This window comes from Lissotriton vulgaris, chromosome 1_1 (genome assembly GCF_964263255.1).
Source record: "Lissotriton vulgaris chromosome 1_1, aLisVul1.2, whole genome shotgun sequence".
NCBI lineage: Eukaryota > Metazoa > Chordata > Amphibia > Caudata > Salamandridae > Lissotriton > Lissotriton vulgaris.
The window spans coordinates 1,932,229,577-1,932,242,296 of record NC_141685.1 but is presented as its reverse complement, the minus strand read 5'-3'; the positions used below and the strand labels follow the sequence as shown (position 1 = coordinate 1,932,242,296).

The window sequence follows — 12,720 nt, the reverse complement described above, 5'->3', positions numbered from 1 at the left end:
ATTGGTGAGAACGCCTCCAGATCCCTATCTCTGTGTGAGGAGAAATACCCCATAATCGAGAAGGAAGCTCTGGTGTGCGCGTGAGGTGTTGATCATTTCAAATCATTGATATGGGGTAAAGTTTGCACTTTAAGATGTGATCACAAGCCTTTAGTTAAAATACTGACCACAGAAGGTTCCTCTAATATTTCTCCCAGACTCAATAGAATTTCTATGCGAATCCAAATTTTGCTTACAAAATAGTTTACACCTGGATGGGACATTTTTGTTGCAGATTTTCTTTCAAGAATGCCTATTATGTTGGAAAAATGGGAGGATGACAAATGCTATGATTTCCAGGTAGCAGTAGTTCATGATCGAGGTGGTTCTGCCATTGACAAAACTGAATGGGAAAATTAATTTCAGAGGGATAGTACACTGTCTAAAGTAGTTTCCTTTGTGTTAAATGGTTGGCCTCGCAAGGGTAGTTTACCTGAGGTTAAACCCTTTTGGGAAGTTGGGTCTGAACTCTCTTTCTGTGATGGATTTCTATTAAGAGGTGAAAGGATTGTACCTCCCTTGAATCTACGTGCGTGCATTATTGAATTATGTCACGAAGGGCATTCAGGTATTACCAGAACTAAATCTCTTCTTGAAAATTTGTTTTGGTGCCCTGGTTTGTATATAGAGACTGAAAGAGTGTTCCGTAACTGTGTTGCATGTGGCAACTCTGATAAGTCATTAAAAACCTTTAGACCTCCTATGGGCGATACTTTCATTCCAAAAGAACCTTGGGATATGGCGGCAATTGACATTTTAGGACCTGTTAAGGACCAGTGTGGTGGATCACAGAAGTATGTTATTGTGCTTATGGATCTTTTTTCTCGTTTGCCTTTGGTTAAAGTGGTTGATAAAGCTGACACTCTAGCAGTCCTCTAGTTCTTAGATGAGGTTTTTTCTTCAGAAGGAATTCCTACCACCTTGATTAGTGACAATGGAGTCCAGTTTGTATCAAATATGGCTAAGAAGTATTTTACTAAATTAGGTAGTAGCCAAAGAAATACCTCTCTATATAACCCTAGCGGGAATGGCATGGTTGAGAGGTTCAACCGTGTTTTGAAAGGTGTTATTCAAATTGCTGTTAGGGGTTCTCAGGATTGGATTGCTCAGATTGGTAAGACTGTTTGGGCTTATCGTGTAACTGCAACTGAGGCCACAGGGTTACCTCCTTTCGTTATCATGCGGGGTCGCAAACCCAGGTTAGAATGTAATCCTTCATGGCTGTCCTCTTCAGCCACAGTCAACTGGTCTAAGGAGGAAATATGGAATAGAATGCAACGCGTTCATGACAAAAGTAAAGAGTATTTTAATGTTAAGCACTCTACCCGTCCTGTTGATATCGAAGTAGGTGACTGGGTAAGGGTTAAAAAAAAGGTTTTGTTTCTAAAGGTGAGAGTGCCTTCTTGGATGCTAAGGAAGTGGTTGAAGTTTTACATAATGCAGTCAGACTCAAAAATGGGGAAGAGTGGAATTTGAAAACGGTTGCCATGGATCGACCTTTTTTTTGTTATGTAGAAGCTCTGATTTTCACAATTCCGAATGGTTGGAGGATGTTTTTAATGCTACATCTAGTTCTCACTCACTTTTGTCTCCTGTCCCTAAAGACTGTTCCATTGTTAATCCCACTGTCGTGAGGGAGGGGGAAGGGGTGGTTCGGGCGGATCCAACCTCGGGTGAGAACATCACTGATCCAATTGTTCCCCCTGCTATAACTTTGGATGGGAACACCCAAAAACATTACACCCCTTGTTCCACCTTCTCCTAACCAGGAAGCTCCTATGATGAGAAAAGCCCCTATGTGGCTTAAAGATTATGTGGTTAATAATATATAATTTCTTAATGACCTTCCTCCACATTTTGTAAGTTTCCTTTCTTTTGTTTTTTTACTTCTTTCTTTGTTCTTTTTTTTGTATGAAGGAAGGGAAGTGTTTTGTTGCTTTAAAATGTTTATTTGACAAGCTCGTGTTTCCACTTGTAATGTATTTTCTTGATTAGTGTTCTATGTTCCATTGTGGGGAGTTGGGCAATCTGTACCGGAGTGAACACAGAGTAGTGGCGTTTCTCCAGGTTCCTCAGCATTAAAGGAATTACTTTTCTTAATTTTAGATTTTTCAGAACGTCAACCAGCTGTGGAGTACTAATGGGTGAATTGCTTCTTTTTTCCTCCCTCCTGTACATTAGATAGCCCACTGGCCACGACGGGAAAAGAAATGTAAAATTCCAAAATGGCCACTGGTGCGTCACCAGGCATACTCATGGGCTGTTTTGGAAGTATTCTCGTTTTGCTACTGCTAAAGCAAACAATCATTGGCAAAGCCAAGAGCTTTGACTTTTAAAGGCGAAACCTTTTGGCATTGCCAAAGCCGGTTTCATTACACACTGTACACCATGATCGATCTAGCTAAAGTGTGATGAAGGAAAACTTAAAAGTCGGCTCTGTCCACTAAATTCTTAAGGGGTGTTGCACATGTTAACATTCCTACTGTTGTAATCCTTTGGTTGCATATTATTTCACAAATATTGACGTTGGTTGTCTGTGACGGACATCTATTATCGCTGACATCAGTTGCAAGCTTCCCAGATCACAGGGTGTACCTATAAGGAGGATTTCATAAACAGAATTGTTCTTTTTGGCTAACCTTCAGACACGTTTTTGAGTATTCAGTTTAACAGATTATTCCTATGAAAAATCGCAAATATAGTCTTATTTGTCTTTAAACATTAGACAATAATATATTTTCCACTGACTTAGCACACTTGTTACTAAATATATAAATATAGCTTCATGGGTTCCTTATTAGCAGTAGAGACTGTCACATTGCACAAATATAATAAGCATGTGCAATGCAATATGTCTCGCGTTTGCGAGAGTTTAAGCTATTGGCATGGTAAATGGCAATGCCTTTAATTTATGTTTTCAAAACCAATACATAAATAAAAGGCATTGTCATTTACAATGCCAATAGCCCAAATTCTTGCAAATCCAAGACCTATTAAGTTGTAAATGCTTGTTTTCATTGGCCTGGGTAATGGGGGAAGGAGAGAGCAACGTTTAAAAGGTAAATGGAGAGGGTCGGTTTAAATGGAAAGGGCTGTAGGAATCCTCTCGTAAATTGAAAATAAATACTTACTCTGCATTTTAAATAACAATCATTTGTAACACAGGGACAACAGAAGAGAGGGTATGAGAGCAAAGCAAATGGGCAGCCTGAGAAGAGGGAGATAAGCTATGCAGGGTGTGGATGTTGTGAGGACTGGCAGGGTAGGGCCCCAGAAGAGACTCTGGATACGATGCTCTGTATGTTTTAAGTGACTGTGCTTGTCCTGTGCTGGCTGGTGCTCAGGGAAACAAAAGAGAGGAAGGGGTTAACGGTGGTTCCATGGTGGGAGGGTGACTGAGGGAACCTGATAAAACCTCCCTAAACAAAGCTGATGCATTTGGAGCAATGATGTGGCATAACAGGCAAAGCTGGGGACTTTGGAACTGGAGAATGTCAGTTATGTTTACTGTCACTTTAAAGAACAGACTACATTACATCATTGATGGAATGATTACATTCCAAGTGCTGAGATTCAGTTACTGCATCCTTGCTGTTGATGGTTGTAATAATAAAACCAGCTTTTCAATTTCTTCCTGTTTGAGCGCTTTTATCACTGGTGACGAGGGTTAAGGCTTGATTGGGGACAAGCATCTACAACCATCAACTCCCCTATAATTGGAATCTTGGATTGGATTTGGTTTGGATAAATTTGGATCTTGGATTTATCTTGGATTAACTACTGTACTTGGATACTGTGGATTATTTGGATTTCCAGCAGCGCTTCTTATTTTGATTCTTATTTATGCTTTCACCTCCTACTTCATTTGGATTGACTATCTGCATATTGTGAAAAATTTGAGACTTCACAATATTGAAAGTCTGTTATTTGGTTGCCTGCTATCAAGTGCATATCTACGCATTTAAGGATGTACCTGTGTTTGCTGTCTGCGCAGATATTTTCAAATACTGATAATTTATAATGGATTTGGTTCACCTGTTCAACAGTTACAGTTGCCCCTGCGCACTGTTTTGGTTTGAACTGAGCTTTGCGTGTGACATCACGTGTGACTTGCGCACTTCGGCACGTTCTCCTGGCTCCTCCGGCATCTTCGTTCCAAGATCTGTGACTTCATTCTCAATGAACACGACGCTGGAAACACAACACTTTGACCCGGCGTTCAACGCATGACGTCATCACGACGGCAAGCAACGTCCCGCGTCATTACGTTAGAGTGGCCATTTTGAATCTCTATGGCAACGATATACATTTCAACACCGATGCGCACGGCAGTGCATCAATATTTTTTTTGTGAAAGCCTGATTTTGTGATAACGCAACACACATTACTGCACTGTATTTATTTTTTTTTTTTCTCAAAATCCTTTTGAGCTTTGTGCAACGTCGATGTGCACGACAGCACATCCTTTTTAAACCTGAGTTGTGAGTAAACTCTTTACCTTTAAGAAAAGACACATTTGGATTATATTGTGATTTTATTATCTATATTTTCACGTCTTGACTAAAGATACTTTTTTTTATATTAATGACTACTTTTACATAATGGCTACTACGTCGAGCATGTCACAGCCACCACCATTTCTTTCAGAGGAAGGGGACCCTATTCTTCCTTGGAAGAGATGGAGAAATCTATTTGATTCATATTTAGTGGCGATAGGAGGGGAAACGTTTTCAGCTTTTAGAAAGCAAGCTATATTGTTACATAATTTAGGGGTTGAAGGCAGACACACATATGACAGTATGGATTCTATACCTGTTGGTGGAGCTGATGGTGAACCTTCAGATATTTATGAAATGTCTATGACCATGTTAGAACGTTATTTTGGTCCTAGAATTAATGTGGTTTTAGAACGTCATAGATTTTTCACTCGGGTACAAGGTCCAGTTGAACGGGTTGGAATATATGTTGCTGCTTTAAAAACTCTTGCACGCACTTGTGATTTTGGAGAATTATCTGAATCACTTGTTAGAGATCAACTTGTTAGATGCACGAATAGTTCTAGGGTTCAGGAGAAATTATTGTCAAAGATTCAGGAGAAATTATTGTCAAAGATTCAGGAGAAATTATTGTCAAAGAACCCTACATTGAAAGAGGCTTTAGCCATTGTAGAGGGCATGGAAAATACTTCAACATGGGTCAAGGAAATAAGAAAAAATAAAGAGGAAGGGAATCACACCATAAGTGACAATAAAAAGAAGACTCATGATACTGTGCACATGTTGGAGGAAGATGATTTTGTTGGAGAATGTCACGAAGGGGTTGCTAAGGTAGCTGTTGGTTCAAAGAACAAATCAACCCAAAAGACCTCATTCCCTCAGAAGAACACTCTTGAAAGTCGTCCTTCTTTTAGTAAAGAGTCTTCTATGTCTAAAGAACGTGATTTTCGTCAACAACGTCCAATCAGAGAATACGTTGTTTTAGATGCGGTAGTTTCTCCCACACTTCTAATTTTCCAAATTGTTTTGCAAGAGACAGCATTTGTAATAACTGTGGAGGTAAAGGGCATTATGCTCGTGTGTGTAAATCTAACAAGAAAAAAGAAGGGAGTGAATGTGTCTCTGACATTGTACGTACGGTTGTGGTGTCAAATGTTAAAGGTAATGAGGTGATGGTTGATTCAGAACAAATTACTATGCCTTTTTGTGACGTAGGGATTGACAAATATGTATTTAAGCTCATGGCAGACTCAGAGTCTCCTTTCACTCTGATTGGGAACAAAATTTGGGATGAGGTTGTTGGTCTAGAAAATATTCAACTTTTACCTCCAGATATTGCTCCTGTGAGTTATGATGGGTCAAAAATAGACATTCTGGGGTAAACGGTGGCTAACATCACCTTCAGGAGCAGAACATTTTTGGCAAGGTATACGTTGCTATTAGAGGAGACAACCTTCTTGGATGGAGATATCAACATGACTTGGGTATGATTCTTAATCCTGGGGCCAAGAATCCTCAAAATCAAGCCATGTTGATGAAAGATTTACTGTCCAGTATTCTTCCAGTTAGGATTGACAATGTGTGTGACTCTAACAAATATTTTGTGGATTATCACAAAGTGTTCTCCGATACATTAGGGTGTTTAAAAGGATTTGAACACAGAATTATCCTTAAAAAATCTGGCAAACCATTTGTACACAAAGTCAGGAAAGTACCCAATTTGATGCTTGAACCTCTGAGACATGAGATTGAGAGGTTACTGAACTTAGGTGTGATAGAGGAGATCGAATCTTCAGAATGGTTAAGTCCGGTGGTTTTGGCGCCCAAGGATGGTGGCAAATCGATAAGGATGTGTGTGGACTTGCGCGGACTAAATGAATGGATATGGGTTGATCGGCAGCCCTTGCCGAATATATCTGAATCAATTAGTATTTTGAAGGGAGTTAAAATTTTCAGTGTGTTAGATCTCTCTTCGGCCTACCACCAAATTGTGTTACATAGGGATTCCAGGCACTTAACATCTTTCGTTACGCCCCTAGGTACTTATCAGTTTCTGGGAATGCCCTTCGGGTTAGCTTCAGCTGCTGTGTGCTTTCAAAGAGTAATGAAAATGGTCCTTGGCAGTCTTCACAATGTGATGTTTTTTCAGGACAGTATATTGATTCAGGGTGTGGATGTTTGTGAGCATGATAAGGTGTTGAGATCAGTTTTGGACAAATTAAGTGAAAGGGGGCTCACAGTAAAAAAGGAGAAATGTCGAATTGGGTTGGAGTCGGTCACTTATCTAGGAAATTTTATTTCTGGGAATGGAATACAACCAAAACTGGAATTGGCTGAGAGAATTGTAAAGGCACTGACTCCTGTGGATAAAGATCAGGTCAAGTCATTTTTGGGAATGGCGGAATTTTATTCCAAGTTTGTCTGGGATTTTGCAAGTATTGTAGAACCCATAAGGTCTCTCTTAAAAAAGGGTGTGCGGTTCACTTGGTCTGATAATTGTGAGGAAGCCTTTGAATCAATTAAGGCAGAGATTGGTAAAATGCTCACTTTGGGTCATTTTGATTTTAAACTTAAGACCATTCTGACATCTGATGCCAGTCTTAAGGGACTTGGTGCCATGCTTTCCCAAATTGTGAATGGGGAAGAAGTTGTTGTGGCCTTTGCTTCTAGGGCTTTGAAAGAAGCAGAGTTGAATTACTCCTGTATTGAAAGAGAAGTGTTGGCAGTATTTTGGTCAATACATCATTTCAAATCTTATTTGTGGGGCATTCCGTTTGTTGTTAAATCTGACCATCGTCCTCTTGTTCAAATATTCTCTTGCCATCAGAGTGACCATATGACACCTAGGCTGAAAAGGTGGAGCGAAGGTTTACAAGAATTTAATTTTCATGTGCAATATATTCCAGGGCAAAACAAGAAGCCTGCGGATTGTTTATCACGTTTACCGATTGAAAGGGATTGTGTTGCAGATAGTGTTGTGTAAATTGGGTATTGGAGTTGGCCATATCCAAGGAGGAATGGTTGAAGTGTGTTAAGAATGACGTCACTTTTCAATCTTTAGGAAATGTCATTAGAAATGGTTGGCCAAATTATGGTGTACTTGAGTGTGAGTTGAGGCCTTATTGGACCGTAAGAAATTATTAAACTTTTTGCCAGGATAATTTGATGAGCGGAGACAGGGTAGTGCCTCCGGGCGATTTGAGGGAGAAAGTCGTTAACCTGGCTCACGAGGGGCATTTGGGGAAGAATCTCACCAAGGCTCGCATCAGGGAAAGATACTGGTGGCCTGGAATGGATAGTATGGTGAAGGCAGTTGTGAAAGATTGTCACTTATGTGCGGTCAAAGACAAATCACGCATGTTAGACCTGGGGTTTCCAGTCTACATAGGGTAGCCTGGCACAGAGCAGGTTCAGCTAAACTCAAAGGCAATTGTGTTGTGCTCACAATTCTCACTCACAGTAACCCAGCGCTCCACCACTAAAAATAAAGACGCTACACAAATTTAGAAAAATACGGCTTACTTTTATAAAACTCTGTTTGGTATTTTTCTGGTTTCTTATCAGTAGTTACATTCAGTACAGTAAAGTGACTCTACAGTAAATCACTGGCAGACTTAGGATCTCACTTTTTACAATTAAATACTTTTTCTCATAAGTGGAAAGTATTCCCCTTTGGTATTTCACCTTTTGACTGTTTGTTCCAAAGACAGTTATTGTAAAGAGTAAAAACAGCACTTCCCTCTGAGGAATTTAGTAGTACTTTACCCCTCATGGTCCATTCGCCACTTCACTTTTGAAATTCAGGGTTCACCAAATAGCGCTGCGGTTAATTCAGTGGTATTCATCAACATCTCTGAGCAACCAAATCTAGAATTGGAATAGGCAGATTACATCAGAAGCCCAATTTAGCCTTCTTCTCCCTACTGCAATTGCTTGGCCTGTCTAGTTCACCACCTGGCGTTTGCTATTCTCATGTCACATACATATGTCTGAATCACATTCCCCCTTATGCCTGAGAACAAGTGCCAGAACCGTCTTTGTGTGCTTTTATTTGTCCACGCTTAAGAGTTCCCGAATTCAGCAGCACAAGAACCTTCCCTCCCCCACCAAGAATGGCTCTGTTCACACGGGGAAAGTGTCTCAATCAGTCAGATTAGCATTCGGGCATTAGACGGCCAGAGGATTACAGTCTGATTAAATCTGCAGCCTCGGCCCACAGTTTGGCTCCCAGATCGCAGCCACAGCTTTCTACTGCAGGTCCCGCTCCCTCCTTATCCACAAAACTTAATGGAGTCGGCCCACCTCAAGGTTGTTGCCCGGCGAAATTCCAGTCAGCAGAAAAGACGCTATGCTTTACCGCTCCCTCGGTGCCTCCCTCGCCGGCTCCGGCAGTACTTCCCAGTTGCCTCGGGGTTCCTCCCCCTGTCAGCTTCACTCGGGGCAGTTTCCGCCCAGGTCCAGCCTTCTCTGACTTCTCCCCTCCCCTTACGCTTCTGCACTGCTTGGGAAGGCGGGGACGACACTCCCACCTTCCTTCCCGGCGGCCTCCCTCAGCAGCTTCCGCCTCACTGTCTGGAGGCTCCGCTCTCCCAGCGCGACACTCACCACCTCTGTCAGCTGTCGCCTGGGGATCCGCCACTGCGGCACAGCCCCGGAGAGCCGCCGAATCTTCTATCACTCTGGTGAGTTCTCTGGGATGTTAGGCCTCCACAGGCAAAGCGTGACCAGGGGCAAAGTGGCACTTGCCTTAAAGTCACGCAGCCGCAACGCTCCGTTTAACTGGATGTGAGGGAGGAGGGGAGGGGGTGTCAGTCCAGTGATACAGCGTTCAATTCTAGGGTGCACACACCCTGAGTACTTCCAGGGCTTAAGGCGGGCACTCTGTTTTGGGTCAGGTCGGTGGATGTGGGGTAACGTCAGGAAATAAGAAGAGCAGCCCCAAAAGGCGGTCAAACTTCCCACACTGCGCTGACCTCCTACTGCCACAGCCTGAACTCCAACTGCCCTCTGAATGACAAAATGGCCGCCCAAGTAGTGGCCTTATATGCTCCTGGTCCCCTGTGTCCGGAACAAGCCAGAAGGTTCTAGAGCCCTCCCATAGGTCTCTATAGCCCTATTCCCTGAGGTAAAATCATGGCAGTTATAAGCCACCATTTTGTGAATTGTCAAAAAGGCCTTTTCAAAAGGGGCGCCAAGGCCCCAGCAGCACCTAGCCCTTCTGTGAACAACCAAAAATCCCAGTGGACATGAAAAAGAAAAATAACAAGAGTTAGGAGTCAAAAGGGGACACAAATAAATAACTAATTGGTAGGGAACACCCACAGGCGGACAGGTCTAACAACGCACCACTAGTCAGTCTCCTCTTTCTCTTGTGGAGGTTCCTGTTGCGGTGTGGACTAAGTTGGGGTTAGATATTGCATGCCCTTTTGAGCTTATGCCTTCACATGAGAGATTTGTGGTATTGTTAGTGGATTACACCTCAAAATGGGTGGTTTCAAAATGTATGGGTGTAGTGAATTCTAGAACCGTGATTGAGTTCTTAAGAGACGTGTTTGTGTCCGAAGGGGTACCCAAGTACTTGCTCACGGATAATGGGGTACAATTTACCTCCAATGAGATGGATGTTTTCCTTAAAAGTCTTGGAATTGTTCACCAGAAAACAGCCCTTTATTCTCCGCAAGCCAATGGTCTCACTGAGAGAATGAATAGGGTCGTGAAGAGTAGTGCACAAAGGGCTGTGGAGTCTAAGGTTTCATTTAGCAGTGTTTTAAGGGCGACATGGTGGGCACATCGCACGGCCCCCAACGCTATCATGCAGATGTCTCCTTTTGAAGCCCTGAGGGGAAGATTGGCGAGTTCAAAACTCAACCCAGCTTGGCTTCCGGAGAAGGTTAGTGATGATAGTGTGGAGAGCAAGGTGAGACGAAGGTATGTGTTGACTAAGTATCAACAAAGATGTAAACAACGTTATGATGACAAGATGGCTGTAAGATTTAGGAAGTGGAATGTGGGTGACAGTGTCCTGGTGAAAAAACCGAAGTTTGGTCACAAGGGTGCTTTCCAATTTCAGTGGTCCTTTCACCATTATTGCTATTAAGAAAAATGTTGTGACTTTAGATAACGGTTGCACTTGGAATATGTCTAAATTAGCAAAGTGCACCGAATTCAAGAGTCACTTTAATAATGGTTCTAAGTTTATTGACAATTCTAGTGATGTTTCCTTTAGATGTAACCAGAGTAACATTCGTGGTAGATCCAAACAGCTTCCTAGGAGATTCATGGATTATGTTATGTATTAATTCTTATTCTTATTCAAGTTCTTTCCACATCTTTTTCTTAAGCTTTATTTTCTTTCTTTTACTGTGTATAGGGGATGTTATGTTTACTGTCACTTTAAAGAACAGACTGTACATTACATAATTGATGGAATGAATACATTCCAAGTGCTGAGATTCAGTTACTGCATCCTTGCTGTTGATGGTTGTAATAAAAAAAAAAACAGCTCTTCAATTTCTTCCTGTTTGAGCGCTTTTATCAATGTCGTTGGAGTCTCCCATGAGCACTCTGTGTCTTCCAAAAATCAAATGCAGACACATCGAGCATTAAAAGTTTAGTAAAGCGAAAGCCGGCTATTTATTGTTGCCTTTGTACGTTTCAAAGCGGACGGCAGAGAGATTCAGTGGCTCGAGAATACTTGTGACAAACTAAAAGAACAATCCACATTGTGATGTCATTGATCTGAGCAGCGCTTGATTTGTTAACATAAATAAATACATTACTAAAAGCGCACAGCGTGCTGCAATGGCGTTGGTCAAATAGGGAAAGCTCATTAAAGAAAATAGTGCTCACCAACTTATAAAGCAGACCATGTAAAGACTCAAGTAAAAGGTCCATTCGTTATGGAAGGTTACAAATAAAGACAAGGTGGTACCAAAGAGGACTAACAAGCCTAATAATGACTGGGATGTCAGCGTTTACAAAGGATAATGACACACCAATAAAAAATATGGGCGGAGAGTGGGCGCGGCTTCTAAGCCATACTCCACTACTGCATGCCTTGCGCATGTGCTTCCCAGGCTCGACCTAAAAAACTGATGGGTGGAATGCTTAAATTCATTCCAACCTTTACCACCCAGAGCCACATTCCAGTCATTCACTTATATTTTGCTCAGAATACCAATGCAGGCTGGGGACAAAACCGCTATAATGGGTTTCTGCTAATTTCATACCAAATTACAGTTTTATTTACAGCAGATTTGTGATTTTTTAGATGTTCCAGTGTTGATCCTGGTCACTTGTTACTAGTTAGCAAGGACTTGCATTGATGACTTTATAAATTCTTTTCTAATGCCCACTTCCCGCTTTACTGTTCTAACTCCCATTTACTTTTATCTCACTCTCTAGAAGGGTACCAAGTTCTCGTCAAGATTCACATTGTGGAATATTCTAGGGGGACACTAATGTAGCGTGCAAAATGCTACCGATTGCGTTCTGTAACTGAATATAAACGCCTCTTTAAGTGTTGCAACACTAAGCAGACATGATTTGGGACTCTGTGAACATATCTGTACAATGTTTTGGTAATGATGGTAGATGGGTGAGGCAAGATTCATATGGTGCTGCTATATAAAAAAAATAATTACAGAGATCAGTTATTACAAGTTAAGTGGTTTTGTTGTCTACACATTTTGCACTTAACATTACTTAACTGCGGGGGAAAAAACAATAAGGGTTCAGATTTCCTATATAGACCTGCGTAAAAAACTGAACAAATGTAGTACTCCTAGTAAAGGGCCAACTGTTCTATTTAACCCGTCCTGCACTTAGAGCTGGTCAGTTGGTTTGAGACGCACTAGGAATGTACAAGTATTCAGATCTCCTCGCGCCAATATTGACTGTGTAGTAAATGTGACAATTGATTAAGCACTTATTTAAAGAACACTAAAAGACCAAAGCAGCAGGTACATATTTCAAAACAGCCCATGCAATTTAATCCACACAATTCCGATAGTAAAGATTCTGAGCATAATTTACCCTCTGTAGAGAGCATTACTGTTTTTGGGAAACGCCTACACTCTTATCTGTGTACTCTCTGGCAGTCTGTGTTTCATAAGTGTTAATTCAGGTTCTACTTCCCATGAGATGCGTGGGTTTGATTGTACACAACTGATTATTCAATACCACT

The 12,720-nt window shown here is 41.5% G+C and overlaps 1 protein-coding gene across 1 annotated transcript in view; it reads left to right on the top strand.

The window, feature by feature from the left end:
- The window catches only part of PAWR (pro-apoptotic WT1 regulator), a 344,709-nt gene that overhangs the window by 319,152 nt on the left and 12,837 nt on the right, over window positions 1–12,720 (top strand). The gene's annotated exons all lie outside the window — the stretch shown is intronic.